Below are 13,430 nucleotides of genomic sequence, written 5' to 3' on the forward strand. Positions count from 1 at the left end.
CGCACTTATATCACCCCCGGATCCTGTGTTTGCTTTGGCGCCGTTTTCCGGCTCGAATACCGACGGTGCTACCTCCTGCACTGTACGGTGCGCGGGGGGGGGGGGGGGGGGGAAGAGCGCTAGCTGGTTTGCAGCGTGAATTATAGCTGTTTCGGCTGTCCACGTGCACTCAACACGGTGAAGTATGGTAGCTCTTTCTCGACTGCACTTGGCCCCGCCCACCCATCTACTTCCGGAACCAGAAAGAGCTCCTTTCTTGAGAGAAACGCGGCTTTTTCTTCTTCCTCTTCTTTTTTTCTCTCCCCTGTGTTGTGGTACAAAACATAATGGCACGACGAGGAAATTTTTTCTTTTGATCGGTAAAAAATTGGACCGTAGATAAAAGTTGAGATTTTCGAAACTGTTCGCAATTTACATGTGGAAAGTATAAGAGCATACGTGTATATCTCTTATTATATAATATTTCGTGTTTTTAAAATTTGCGACATTTTTCTGTTCCTTTGGTTAATCGCAACGATGATGATGACTTTTGTCAACAGTTTTTGTAAAGTGCTGTGCTCATGTAGTCTAATCAAGGCCTCCCTGATGGCGTAGTGGTAACGTCGTCGCCTTGGGTCTCGAGTTCGATACCCGGTGGAGCCACATAGTGGTTCGAATCTCACATTGAACTATAGGCCCATTTCCGATTAGCCTTTCTGTGCATAAAGTCGACTTAAAACAAGAAAACTCAACTTATGAAGTCTAATCAGGATTAGACCTACAGTTTCTTTGAGTTTTAAGTCCACTTTGTGCACGGATAGGCTAATCAGGACTGGATCTACTATTTAAAGTGGGATCCGATCCATTAAGTACCTCTACAATTTCATCGAACTCGGGACTACTTGATTACAAGGCGACGACGTTACCACTACGCCATCTGAGAGGCCCCGATTGGGACTACAGTTTAAAGTGAGATCCGAACCATTACGTGCTTCCAACGGGGATCGAACACGGGATATCTTGATTACAAGCTAGACAGAGTTACCAAAAATGAAATGCGTTGTACATGAAGAATTTTTGTTTTGAAAATGGAAAATTTTAGTTCCGTAAGAATTTTTTTATAAACGAACGATTGCAACACTGTCACCGAGTGCACAATTGCATTTCACCAGAAGAAGAAAGGAGTGATCGGTGTTTCTGAAGACGAACTTATCGCTTGTGTAAGCAGCGCAGGCATTTAAGTCCCTTCCACACCGAGAGTCTTAAATCAAGAGTTTTATTGGTCCATGGGAAGGGGGGATTGATCTTGACGGACCAGAATCTGGCGGCTTTAGTGAGCGAGCGAAGTGCTGGCGTGTTTTGTGTGCCGAAGGATGAATCCTAGATACTAACATAGTAAACAGCCTTCGAATTGTTTTTACCTTTTCAAACTGTTGAATGTGCAAAGGCAACCTCTTACCAATTAAAGACTGTGTACTTGAACATGCTTACGTCACTCAAGTATTTTCAAAATAAATAAAACATAGAAATACATTGTAATACATATCTTAAACCGAATGTAAATTATGCAAAAGCATTCATAAAAATCTTCGTTTGCTTAAAAATGTTCATCGGAATAATCTTATTTCGATCCACTAGAATCGCTAGGCAAATTGTCCATGACTATTTTCATTAATTTTCTCTTACATCCTGTGTGTTTTTAGGCGCTGGATTTTTATGTATGCTGGTGCAGAAGTTGTCAACAGCTTGTTTTGAGTTTTGTTTTAATTCTCGAAGCTCTTATTGGGTCAAATAAAGTGCACGAACATGGCGATGGACAGTTTTCACGGTAATACTGATGGATCCCACTGTACATGATTCCACGGCGAAACACAGAATACATCCCCAAAACTTCTGACGTCAATTTTACGAATTGAGTTATGTGTTCACGTTAGTCACACCCAAATACGGCAACACCACAGCGATTCGGCACAATCACAACGTACAAGGGCAAACTTTTTCCGCTTCTATAAACAAAGTTCGCAAGTCCGTTATGGGAAAAGGGACTTTCTCTCTATCTTAGGCGCAACCATAAGGGGATCCTAGGAAGGACATGTCTAACGTCGCTCACATCTTATTACTTACTTTATTTTTAAAAAATGAGTTCGAATCCCACTAAACTTAATGTCAGTCCCGATTAGCCTACTTGTGCATAAAAGTGGATTTTAAAAAATAGAAACTTATTTTTGCCGGCTCAGTGCCCGAGCTCGGGAAATGGTCGACTTTTCATCTCGCCGCCGAAATTTCCGGGTTCGAATCTCGGCCTGAGCATGGATGTTCTTTGCGAGTTTTTTACAAAATTATCTTTATTTTTGAGTTTTAAATATTTATTATGTGCTTTTTAGTGAACTTACTCTTCTTGTAGGTTTCTGTTGCCTCGTTTGATGTTTGTACATTATGCACGCTTTGCATTGTAAAATTTATGTGCAAGATTGCCTATCATTATAGTCATTGCATGATATGATATCTACGGGCTAAGGGCTCGTATTTGAAAGGAAATGTCATGTCATAATCTATACTTTGTAGTACAGCTATTCTCTTATTTTTCTCTTCCCCTTCCTCTTTCTCTCCTCTATTACCCAATTTCTTGTCACCACTTCCTTTCTCTCCCTATTCGTCCACTTCTATCCATCTCTCCTTTCCCTTCTGCCCCCCCCCCCTGCCATCCGCTTTTCTATCTTCTCTCCTCTTTTCATTAACTTTTCGTCTCTTTCCCTACTCACTTGTTTTTTTGTACCTCCTCACTTCCTTCACATATGTTCTTCTTCTTCCTTTTATACATTTCTCTTGTCCTTTCTGCTTGTTTTGTTGATGTGCTATATACCTCTATAAACATCATCATTAGAATAGAGTTGACGAGCTGTATCTCTGCGGGTGACCATGACTAATTCGCGCAGATACATGTCCGTAGATGCTGCCTGCTCGCCGTTGAGTGGTCGACAGCTCGTACAAAGTTAGAAGAGAATGACACCCATTGGCTAAGGCAGCCGGTAGCTCCCCCCTTTGCTACTGCGCAGCCAGTCGTGGTCAACGTTCACCCGCAAAGATACAACTCGTTCACTCTAGACCCTATTGATTTGTTTGTAGAGATTGTTTGTTCCGGCGAATAGTAATAAAATCGTGCATTTGTTCAATTCCCATTGCAATAACCTCTTTATAACTCCTACTGCCATATAATATATTATTATCTTCTGGTATATAAATCGAAATAATAAACAACTCCGTTTGTACCAGGAGAATATTTCCTTTTATGACGATGAAAAAAAAATATTTGTGAAAAATCTTATTGTTCTCGAACCTTCCGTTGTTCACAGGAAGTTATCATATTGGGAAAATGGCACTCAAATAAATATCCCAGCCTTGTAACAAAATTTCCCGCTTTTAAGATAAAATTCCCACATTTAATGTACAAATTCTCACTTCACTAGGAAAATTCCATCTTTTATGGGAAAATTTCCCACTTTTATTGGAAAATTCCCACTTTTATTGGAAAATTCCCACTTTTCTTGTAAATTTCCCACTTTCGCATATGAAAATTTCCCTCCATCCGATAACAAAGTGATTAGAAACTCCGCGTGAAGCTGGAGCGGTAATGAGTCAGCCTGGTGGTTCTTGCCGCTGGCGTCATCAGTTTTTCCCGAACAGCGATGATCGGCGGCGAACAGATGCAGCGGATGACGATACTATCACACAGGAGCTGAATGGATGCAAAAAAAAGAGAAGGGGTAAAAACAAAAAAATAACTCCGCAAAGGAACAAACAAATGACTGCACAGCGCATCGAAACAGCTGCAAGAACGGATGTGTCCCTCCGCCCTCTCCCGCCAGAGACTCAGGAAAGGAAATTAAGGCAGTGACATCATCTATGAGCCCTTTCCTATAGTTGTTAATTGTGTGTGTATTTTTCCCCGGCATATTTTTCGTGGAAGTTGAGCAATACGTCGTTTCCCTGCCTCGATCTACACCATATCATTAAACGGTACTTACGCCGCTGCTAACAAATAAAGTGTGGTCGGCGCTAAACACTGACAGAACGGGGTCAAAAGAGGGCAGTGGCACAGGAAGGGGGGGAGGGATACATACACTCGGAGAACTAAATGCATCATATCGATTGATGCGCCAGAATGCATCGATTGATGCACAAAAGTGTGTGTTATGGTTTCTTCAAAGAATCAGATTCACATTTGATGCACTTGGGTGCATTTTTGTACGTCGTGAAAGAAACTCCAAAGTGCATCATTTGATTAAAGTGAGGATTCCTTTCAGTCGAGATGCACTTGAATGCATCAGTTGATGCGTTTTGATGCACCTTGATGCTTTTTGATGCACCAGAATGCATCTTCCTTGATGATGCACTTAAATGTTTCGTCTGAGCTACATAAACGATGCAGGAAGGTGCATCAAGGAACATCAACTGATGCATTGATCGACTGAAAGGAATCCTCACGTGAATCAAATGATGCACTTTGGTGTTTCTTTCACGACATACAAAAATGCACCCAAGTGCATCAAATGTGAATCTGATTCTTTTAAGAAGCCATAACACACACTTTAGTGCATCATCAATCGATGCATTCTGGTCATCAATTGATATGATGCATTTAGTTTTCTGTGTGTAGTAGGGATGGCCACAATATCCGTATTTCAAATTATTGGATATCGGTTTCGGATAATACGGATATTCCAGATATCCAAGTATTCAGATCGCTAGTTACTTTTCAAAGTTCGGTATGTTATTCTGGTAAGAATGTTTTCTGAAATTAAGGAAATTATTACCAAATAATGTTTTAGGTAAAGAAAGATAAATATTTTAAAAGAACAATATGCGTAGAATCCGCAATACGGATAAAGATACAGATTTGATGAAGGGTTTGTAGAGAATCCGTACGGTAGAAATACGAACATGATGAATAAAATAATATGCGGAGCGCCGGTAAACGGATAAATTATAAAACTGTCAGGATAATGCACATATTTAGGATAATTTGAATATCCTAATAATCGAATATCCAGATAAATCAGATATCCGAAGAATTCGGATACCCGGATATGAAAGTACCTGATATACGGATATTTGAAATCAAGATAAAATATTGTCCGGATTTAGCCATCCCTACCTACAGTATGCATTGTACCTATTCAAACATTTGGTAGGAGATGCAGCACTCACTAAATCCTTTGAGCCTAATTGTACCCCTTGTAGCATACTGAGCAGGGGTCTCGGGTTCGAATCCCGACCTGGGCATTGATGAGTGTCTCTTCATCAATTTCATCACTCATCCTCATACGTTTCACTAATGGATTGACTTTACAATTACTATAATCGTAATATAGGTAGGTATCTGATTTAATTAGTATGTCTGAAGCAGTTTCATATTTAAGTAAATTTTGTGTAGTCATGGATGTTGGGAACGGGGCGCAAGGGGTCGTTCCCCGTCTGGGAAATGAATATCAACCTAAAACTATTTATTTCATACATATTACTTTATTTCAGTCACTCATTTAAGTTTATTATTTAAAGAGCATTGCAGGAACATTATAACTTGAAACTGGCTGAGTGTTTTTTCTGCGGTCGAAATTATTATGGGGGGGGGATATCCCCCCGGAAAGAATCCTGCACATGTCAATGGGTGTAAGTAATTTTTTCCAAAGTCTCGAACACTAAGTCTCGTTCTCGGTTTTGACTTGGTACAGTTGGATCCATGAGTATTATCGTGCAAATTGTCCATGACTATTTTCATTAATTTTTCTCTTACATCCTGTGTGTTTTTTAGTGATGGATTTTTATGTATGCTGGTGTAGAAGTTGTCGACAGCTTGTTTCGAGTATCTTGAAGTAATTCTTGAAGCTCTTATTGGGTCAAATAACATGGTGATGGACAATTTGCACGGTAATACTCATGGATCCCACTGTACCACCCCACCGAGTTATTATCGAGATGAACGGCTCATCTTAGAACTGAACATTGTGGAACGAGTCCTCCGTTGTTTGTTTTGATTTCCCGTGCCTTCTTGTGCATGCCACCATTCTCTGGAACGATTATTCTTCCTAAAGAGCAGGAGAAAGTGACATATTCTTATCTGGTGACTGCTGACGTTAGCGTGTAGTCGCGAATTCCTGGAATACGACAACAGGAGGCTGTGTATAGGATAGAGAGGAAATACAATTGCTTCAGCAAATATGGTGTCTGATAATTCTAGGTACAGTTCAAACAGAAGTGGGTTGGAAATCAATGCTGGAACACAAAATAACAAGGAAAACCATTGTATTAAAGAATGTGTTTTCTTAAACAAGTAATCTCTCCCCACGCCGACCTTCGTGACGGAATGGTTACCACAGCGCGCTACGGTACCCTCATCGTCGCGATTATCCAAAAAGTAGCAGAAAAGGGACGTAAAAGGTCCGAATTCATTAGATCAACCAAATCGTCTCCCCCCCCCCCTCCTCTTTGGTTATATTGTATTGTAGTTAGTTATATCAGGAATGTTCCTCTAGCAAAATCAATCATTATTGGCAATTGTGAGCCTGTGGTACGTCATTGCATATATACTCGGAATAATATATATATATATATATATACATATTTTCGAGGACTCGTAGCGTGGAAGCAAGGCGTCATAAAGAAACATGTTATTAAAAAAAGTTGTTTGCCTTAATGAGTTCTGTACGCTGTTCAGTGATGTGTTTTGTAAGTTGTTTATAGACTGTACTTACTGTATTTTTCGAGACCCGATAATAGATGGAGACTGACAAGTCTCATCTGATTTTGTATCGATATGATCCCTTGCCTTTACCCTTAAAGGACTGAACGCGCCAGGGTTGTGCTTTCTATAGTAAACTATATACGTCGTTCGGAAAGTAAGTTCCACTGATGATTACCGTGGCGCTGCAAGCGGGGCAGTGTGAATGCGCATGCGCCTTGTGTAGCTACAACCTTGATGAAGTCCAGACGTCAGTCTGAGGCAAGTTGGACAAGAGAGTCGTGCGTAGTGCGTTGTTGTTATGTTTCGGACAATCCAAACTCCCGCCACGTGTGAGGCGCGGTCCGGATCCGTTTTCTGGATGCACGTAATGTTCCAGCTACGGATATCCACCGTCAGATTTGTGAGGTGTATGGAGAAGGAATAATGAGTGCTTCAATAGTAAGAAGATGGGTGAGACGGTTTCGAGGTGGACGGGTTAGTGTTCATGATGAAGAACGAAGTGGTCGACCGTCTGTTGTGAATCCCAATTTGGTTCGTTTAGTGGAAGAGCAGATTAGGGAGAACAGACGATTCACTTTGCTGAGCTGTCATTAGAGTTTCCACAAATCTCCAGAACTGTGCTGTATGAAATTGTAACAGTAAATTTGAAATTTCGCAAATTGTGTAACCGTTGGGTCCCTCACCAGCTCTCCGAAAATGCCAAAAAGGAAACAATGGGAAGTGCATTAGAGTTTTTGAAACGGTATAGTGAGGAGGGGGAAGAGTTGTTGGATCGGATTGTGACTGGAGACTAGACATGGGTTTTGCATGAACAGAAACGAAGCACCATGGAGTGGAGGCACTCCGCGTCACCGCGGAAAACGCAACCAAAACCAAAGCTTACGAACAAAAAAATCATGTGCATTGTGCACTGTGTTTTGGGATAGGCATGGAGTATTGCTTGTGGAATTTATGGAGCGTGGACAGCACATCAATGCCGAAACCTATTGTGTGACACTTCAAAACCTGCGTCGTGTGTGTCATTCTCCTTCCACGACAATGCTCGTCCGCATGTGGCAAATGCAACTCAGGAACTCCTGACGACCTTCCGTGGGAACAACTACCACACCCCCTTACAGTCCTGATCTTGCCCCATCTGATTTTCATTTGTTACTCCACCTTAAGGCATTCCTTGCTGGAAAACATTTTGGTACTGACGAAGAACTGAAACTTGCAGTTTCCCAATGGTTCTCCATTCAGGCGGAAACGTTCTATGATAGGGGTATAACGAACTTGGTATCTCGCTGTGATGCGTGCTTGAATTCTTATAGCGATTATGTGTGAATGTTGTACCATGTATATATTCTCACCCCTATAAAGATCATGATATTGCTATTTATATTTTTCATTTTATTGCATGATGGAACTTACTTTCCGAACAAGAGCGAAAAGGAACAACCGCGACGGTCACATAACAGGATATAAATTGATACTTGATGCAGCAAATAATACTGATTATTACGAGTTTTTTTGTTCATTACAAATATGACCAAGTGTTGCCAAGCCAATGCTGGTATATTTAACTCTCTTACCAAGCACACTAGATAATATAGGCCTACTATTTCTATAGGCCTAATGGTCGCCACTCATTGGCCACTAGTACAGTCAACGGCAAAGATCATAATAGGCAAATTGTCCATCACTAGTTTCATTCTTTCCTATTCTACATCCTGTGTTGTTTCAAAATGTGGAATTCTGTTGATATGAAGCAGATGTCTTCTACAGACTGAATGAAAATGGTGAAGGACAATTTTGCCGTTGGGGGTACAGTGGGAAGCATAAATATTACCAAGCAAATTGTCCATCATAAAGTTTATTCTCTTTGTTTTGCGCAATCAAAGCTACAAAAATTGAAACAAAACTCCAAACAAGCTGATGACAACTTCTGCACCAGCCTACGTAGGAAATACACTCCTTAAAATCACGTAGGATGCATGAGAAAAAGGTAATGAACGTAGTGATGGACAATTTGCTTTGGAATTCATTGCTTCTGAAAGTAGTGAAAAGAAGTTGCGTTAAATGACCATCACGGCTCTTTTCAACTTAATTATTCGAGTACCCGCTGCTGCTTCACTGCTGAAAACTAAGACGCGAACCGAAATGAAAGCGAAAGTTACAGCGAGAGAAAGAATTGTTACAATGAATAAGCACAAACTCATTACTGAGTAATATGAATAGAACAAATCAATGAAAGCAACAGTTACTAGAATTAAAGATACAACGATGAAAAATCATTAACCTCTCAGATAGTGAATTAACGCAACAATGTGAAAAAGAATCCAAAATTTGTAAGCTTTAACGAGTTCAACTGCTTCAATTGCACGATGAAGTATGATAAAAATATCTCTGTTCATTTTCTAATATTCGAAACACATCATGTTTATATGCTTTATTGGATATCCAGTTCTGGACAAGTTCTAGCTTATTGGATATTCAAAATTGGATGAGTTATAGATATCCTGTTTTGGACAATATCTAGCTCTGTATTAGATTGGATATCCAGAATTGGATGAGTTCTAGATATCCAGTTCTGGACAATATCTAGCTCTGTATTGGATATCCAGAATTGGATGAGTTTTAGATATCCAGTTTTGGACAACATCTAGCGCTCTATTGGATATCCAGAATTAGATTCATTTTAGATATCCAGATCTGGATACCCCATTGACGTCCAATGGATATCCAGAATTAGATATCCCCTAACGGTATATCTAATGGATATCTAATATCCATGGTTCTTATTTGGACATTGTGAATATCCAATGAATATCTCTTGAAGATTTGTGCTGTATGGAGAGCTATACACACAGTGCTGGATCTACAAGCCGCAAAACCCCGCAGTTCGGGGGGGGGGGGGGGCGGAGACAAGGAAGCCTGTAGGGGGCCCTCAGCCATTGACATATTAGAGGGCTCGTATATGCATATGTAAAAATTTAACGTAGGTACTCAGGGGTACAGGAACGAATACAATATACAGGTAAATGAAAAGTTAAATTCCCTGTGCACATAGCACCGTGCCATGAAGGCGCATTTAGGGGATGTGCGGGGTAGGGTCCCACATATTTTCGATGTCGGCCATCTTGGAGGTGATGTGATCAGAACCACGCTGCGGCCGCCTTTAATCCCAGAGACCATTTGATTTGAGGCTGGGTGGGCTCTAGAGCCTCTTTATGCGGGGACAAAGCCGGGTGACCCTCGAGTGAGTGAAAAATTTGGGGGGGAGAAAGTGAAAGTGAGCCCGTTAGAGGCAGTGGTGGGTGTTTCCAAGTGAGAGAGGGGGAGCGGGAGATCGGTGACCCCAACGGGACAGCAGGTAAGCACCCAGAGTGATATTTTTACCATCCTAATGCACAACATACAAAGCTTAACTCCCAAAATAGCAGAACTCGAAGTATTGATCAACACGATCGACCCGGAACCAGATGTAATATGCTTAACAGAACATTGGCTCAACAGTGAAAATATAAAACTTTTGAAAATTAGTAATTATAAAATAATTAGCGGTTTTTGTAGAGTGACATACCAACGAGGTGGTTCTCTAATTTTAGTAAAAAACTCTCTGCTGCCACATGCTAGACTAACTAACAAACTGTGTAACGAGTCCTCGGAATTAAATTTTGAATGTGCTGCTGTTACAATAGATAATTTGAACCTTGTCATACTTTCGGTCTACCGGAGCCAATTAGGGTCTTTAGAAATATTTCTTGAACGTCTTGAAAATGTACTAAATAAGATACCAAATATTCATAAGAAAAAAGTATTAGTTTGTGGAGATTTCAATGTTGATTTTCTAAAAGACTGCCCTGAGCGAAACCGTTTGTTGACACTAACTTTATCGTATAATATTAACTATTTAATTAAAAAACCTACCAGAATAACATCTAATTCCGAAACTGCAATTGACAATGTTCTTACAAATCTCGATCACGGTGACATCTCATATGACATTAAGAACGGTCTCTCTGATCACACGTGCCAAATAATGCACGTAAAAACTACACGTGTTACCAAACAACCTGTTATGCATGAAAATAGAATATATAGTCAAAGAAATATGTACAAATTTAAATCTTTGATAGAAATAGAATCTTGGAGCCAAATATATGTAAGTAAAATAGACAGTGATGAAAAGTTCACAATTTTTACAAATACACTCTACAATATTTTTGACAAAGCTTTCCCCAAAATAAAAATACAAGCCAAAACTGGAAGGAGAAAACAATGGATAACACGAGAGGTAAAACAATATAGCAAAATAAAAAGATCCCTAATAAGTCAAAGTCAACGCACTCCCATAAATAAATCTGTAAATAAATTTTACATAAATTACTATAAAAAACAAATAAGAGATGCCAAACAAAAATATTATGCGAACAAAATTGTGTCTTCAAAAGCAAAGCAATGTGGGACGTTGTAAATGAAAATACTGTAATGAAAGAGAGAAAAACAAATAACAATATAAAATTATGCACAAATGATATTGAAATAGACGATCCATTTGTAGTGTGTGAAACATTTAATAAATACTTCACCGAATTAGGAGATAACTTAGTAACAAATATAAATAATGCAAAACCCCATTGCAACTTTTGTGTAACTCTAAACCGCGCACTCTAGAAAGCATGTTTTTAACACCAACCACAACAAATGAAATATCGAAGGAGATATGTAATTTAAAAGACTCAAAGGCTGTAGGAGACGAATTTCCAATCAGAGTAATAAAAGAAATCAAGGAGTTGTTAGCACCCATTTTAGAATATCTCTTTAATGAATGTATCGCGAATGGTATCTTTCCCACTAAGCTAAAAATAGCAAAAGTCAACCCAGTATTTAAAAATGGAAGTAAAAACATGGTTCAAAATTACAGACCAATTTCATTACTACCTGTGCTAAGCAAAATTCTAGAAAACTTACTAAAACGCCGCCTTCTACAGTTCCTTAATAAACACAACATACTATCAAAAGAACAACATGGATTTATTGAAAATAAAAGCACAGCAAGTGCAACACATACATTAATCGAAAACATCTTGCAAGGTATAAACGATAAAAAATTAGTTCTCGGAATATTTTACGACTTGACAAAAGCCTTTGATTTAGTAAACCACAAAATATTAATTTCTAAAATGGAACACTATGGGATAAGGGGTAACGCGCTTGAAATTATGAAATCATACTTATCAAACAGAATGCAATGTGTTGAAATTAGTCACGAAAGAGAAGGAAACGTAAGAAAATACAAATCCACTCTAAAGACATTAAAATATGGAGTTCCCCAAGGATCAATATTAGGCCCACTACGTTTTCTTTTGTACATAAATGATTTACCATTTAATATACAGAATACAAAGATTTTGTTGTACGCAGACGATACTAGCGCAATAATAAAGGGAAATGATGTGAACGAGTTAGAAGCCAACATTGAAAAAACAATGGAAGAAATGAAATCTTGGTTTGACAGTAATAAATTACTATTGAATGAACAGAAAACAAATTACGTGCTATTTCACACAAAACAAAACAATAAAATTAAAGATGTAGTAAAGAATAGCCATCTTCCAGTAATATTAGTTAGAGAAACAAAATTTTTAGGAGTTACTATAAATGGAAATCTAAATTGGTCAAACCACGTAAAAATACTTGTTAAAAAACTAAATTCCAAAATATTTGCACTGCGGTTATTAAAACAAACACTTCAAACAAATTCACTAATTCAGGTATATTATGCAATGTTTCATTCACTAATAAATTATGCAATAGAATTTTGGGGGAACTCACCGGCAAGTTTAGAAGCATTTAGAAAACAAAAGCAAGCCATTAGGATTATAGCAGGTATAAAGCCTAGGGAATCGTGCAAAACGTTGTTTAAGAAATTTAAAATATTAACCCTCCCTTCTCTGTACATATATGAAATGTCATTATATGCCAGAAAAAATATTGCGCTGCGAAGTTCAATAGAACACACATATGACACCCGAAATAAACAGCTCTTAAAGCCATACTTCACCAGGCTAACATTAGTTCAAGAAGGACCCCAACAGATGGCAATTAAAATATTCAACCATTTACCAAATTATATAAAAGCAGAAAGTATGACAAGTTTCAAAAATAAATTAAAGAAACTATTAGTTAATAAGGAATATTATAGTGTTAGTGAATATCTAGATTGTAAATTATAGAAAATTTGTAATTATATATTTTTCTTTTATATGAACTGTACTGAACCCTCCAAATACCAATGTATATGGTTTATATGGAGTAATAAAAAATTGAAATTGAAATTGAAAAAAAAAAAAAAATTGAAAAAATTGAAAAAATCGGACCTTAGATCAGTCAGACTAGAGTTTCACGAGAAATGAATTGGTGAAGGTTTCTTCAACCTATCTTTAATCAGGAAAAAGTTACGACTGCATGATTGTAACAAATGTATCATTTTCCAGGTGTGAGAAAACAGTGTACTATATATATCACATAACCCCCTTCCCATTTAAAAGTTTTGAGTTGGGTTGGTGTGTGTGGGTGTAGGTAATATTTTGCGAGGGGGGGCCCAAGACTTGTAGATCCGGCACTGTATACACAGTGACATGATGTCGGAAACGATACATCGTTGAAGAAGCATTTTTCAAGTGAGTAATGTGTACTTACGGAATACATCGCAATGCCAATAAAT

This window comes from Lepisma saccharinum, chromosome 9 (assembly GCF_977018435.1).
Source record: "Lepisma saccharinum chromosome 9, izLepSacc3.1, whole genome shotgun sequence".
Classification (NCBI taxonomy): Eukaryota; Metazoa; Arthropoda; class Insecta; order Zygentoma; family Lepismatidae; genus Lepisma; species Lepisma saccharinum.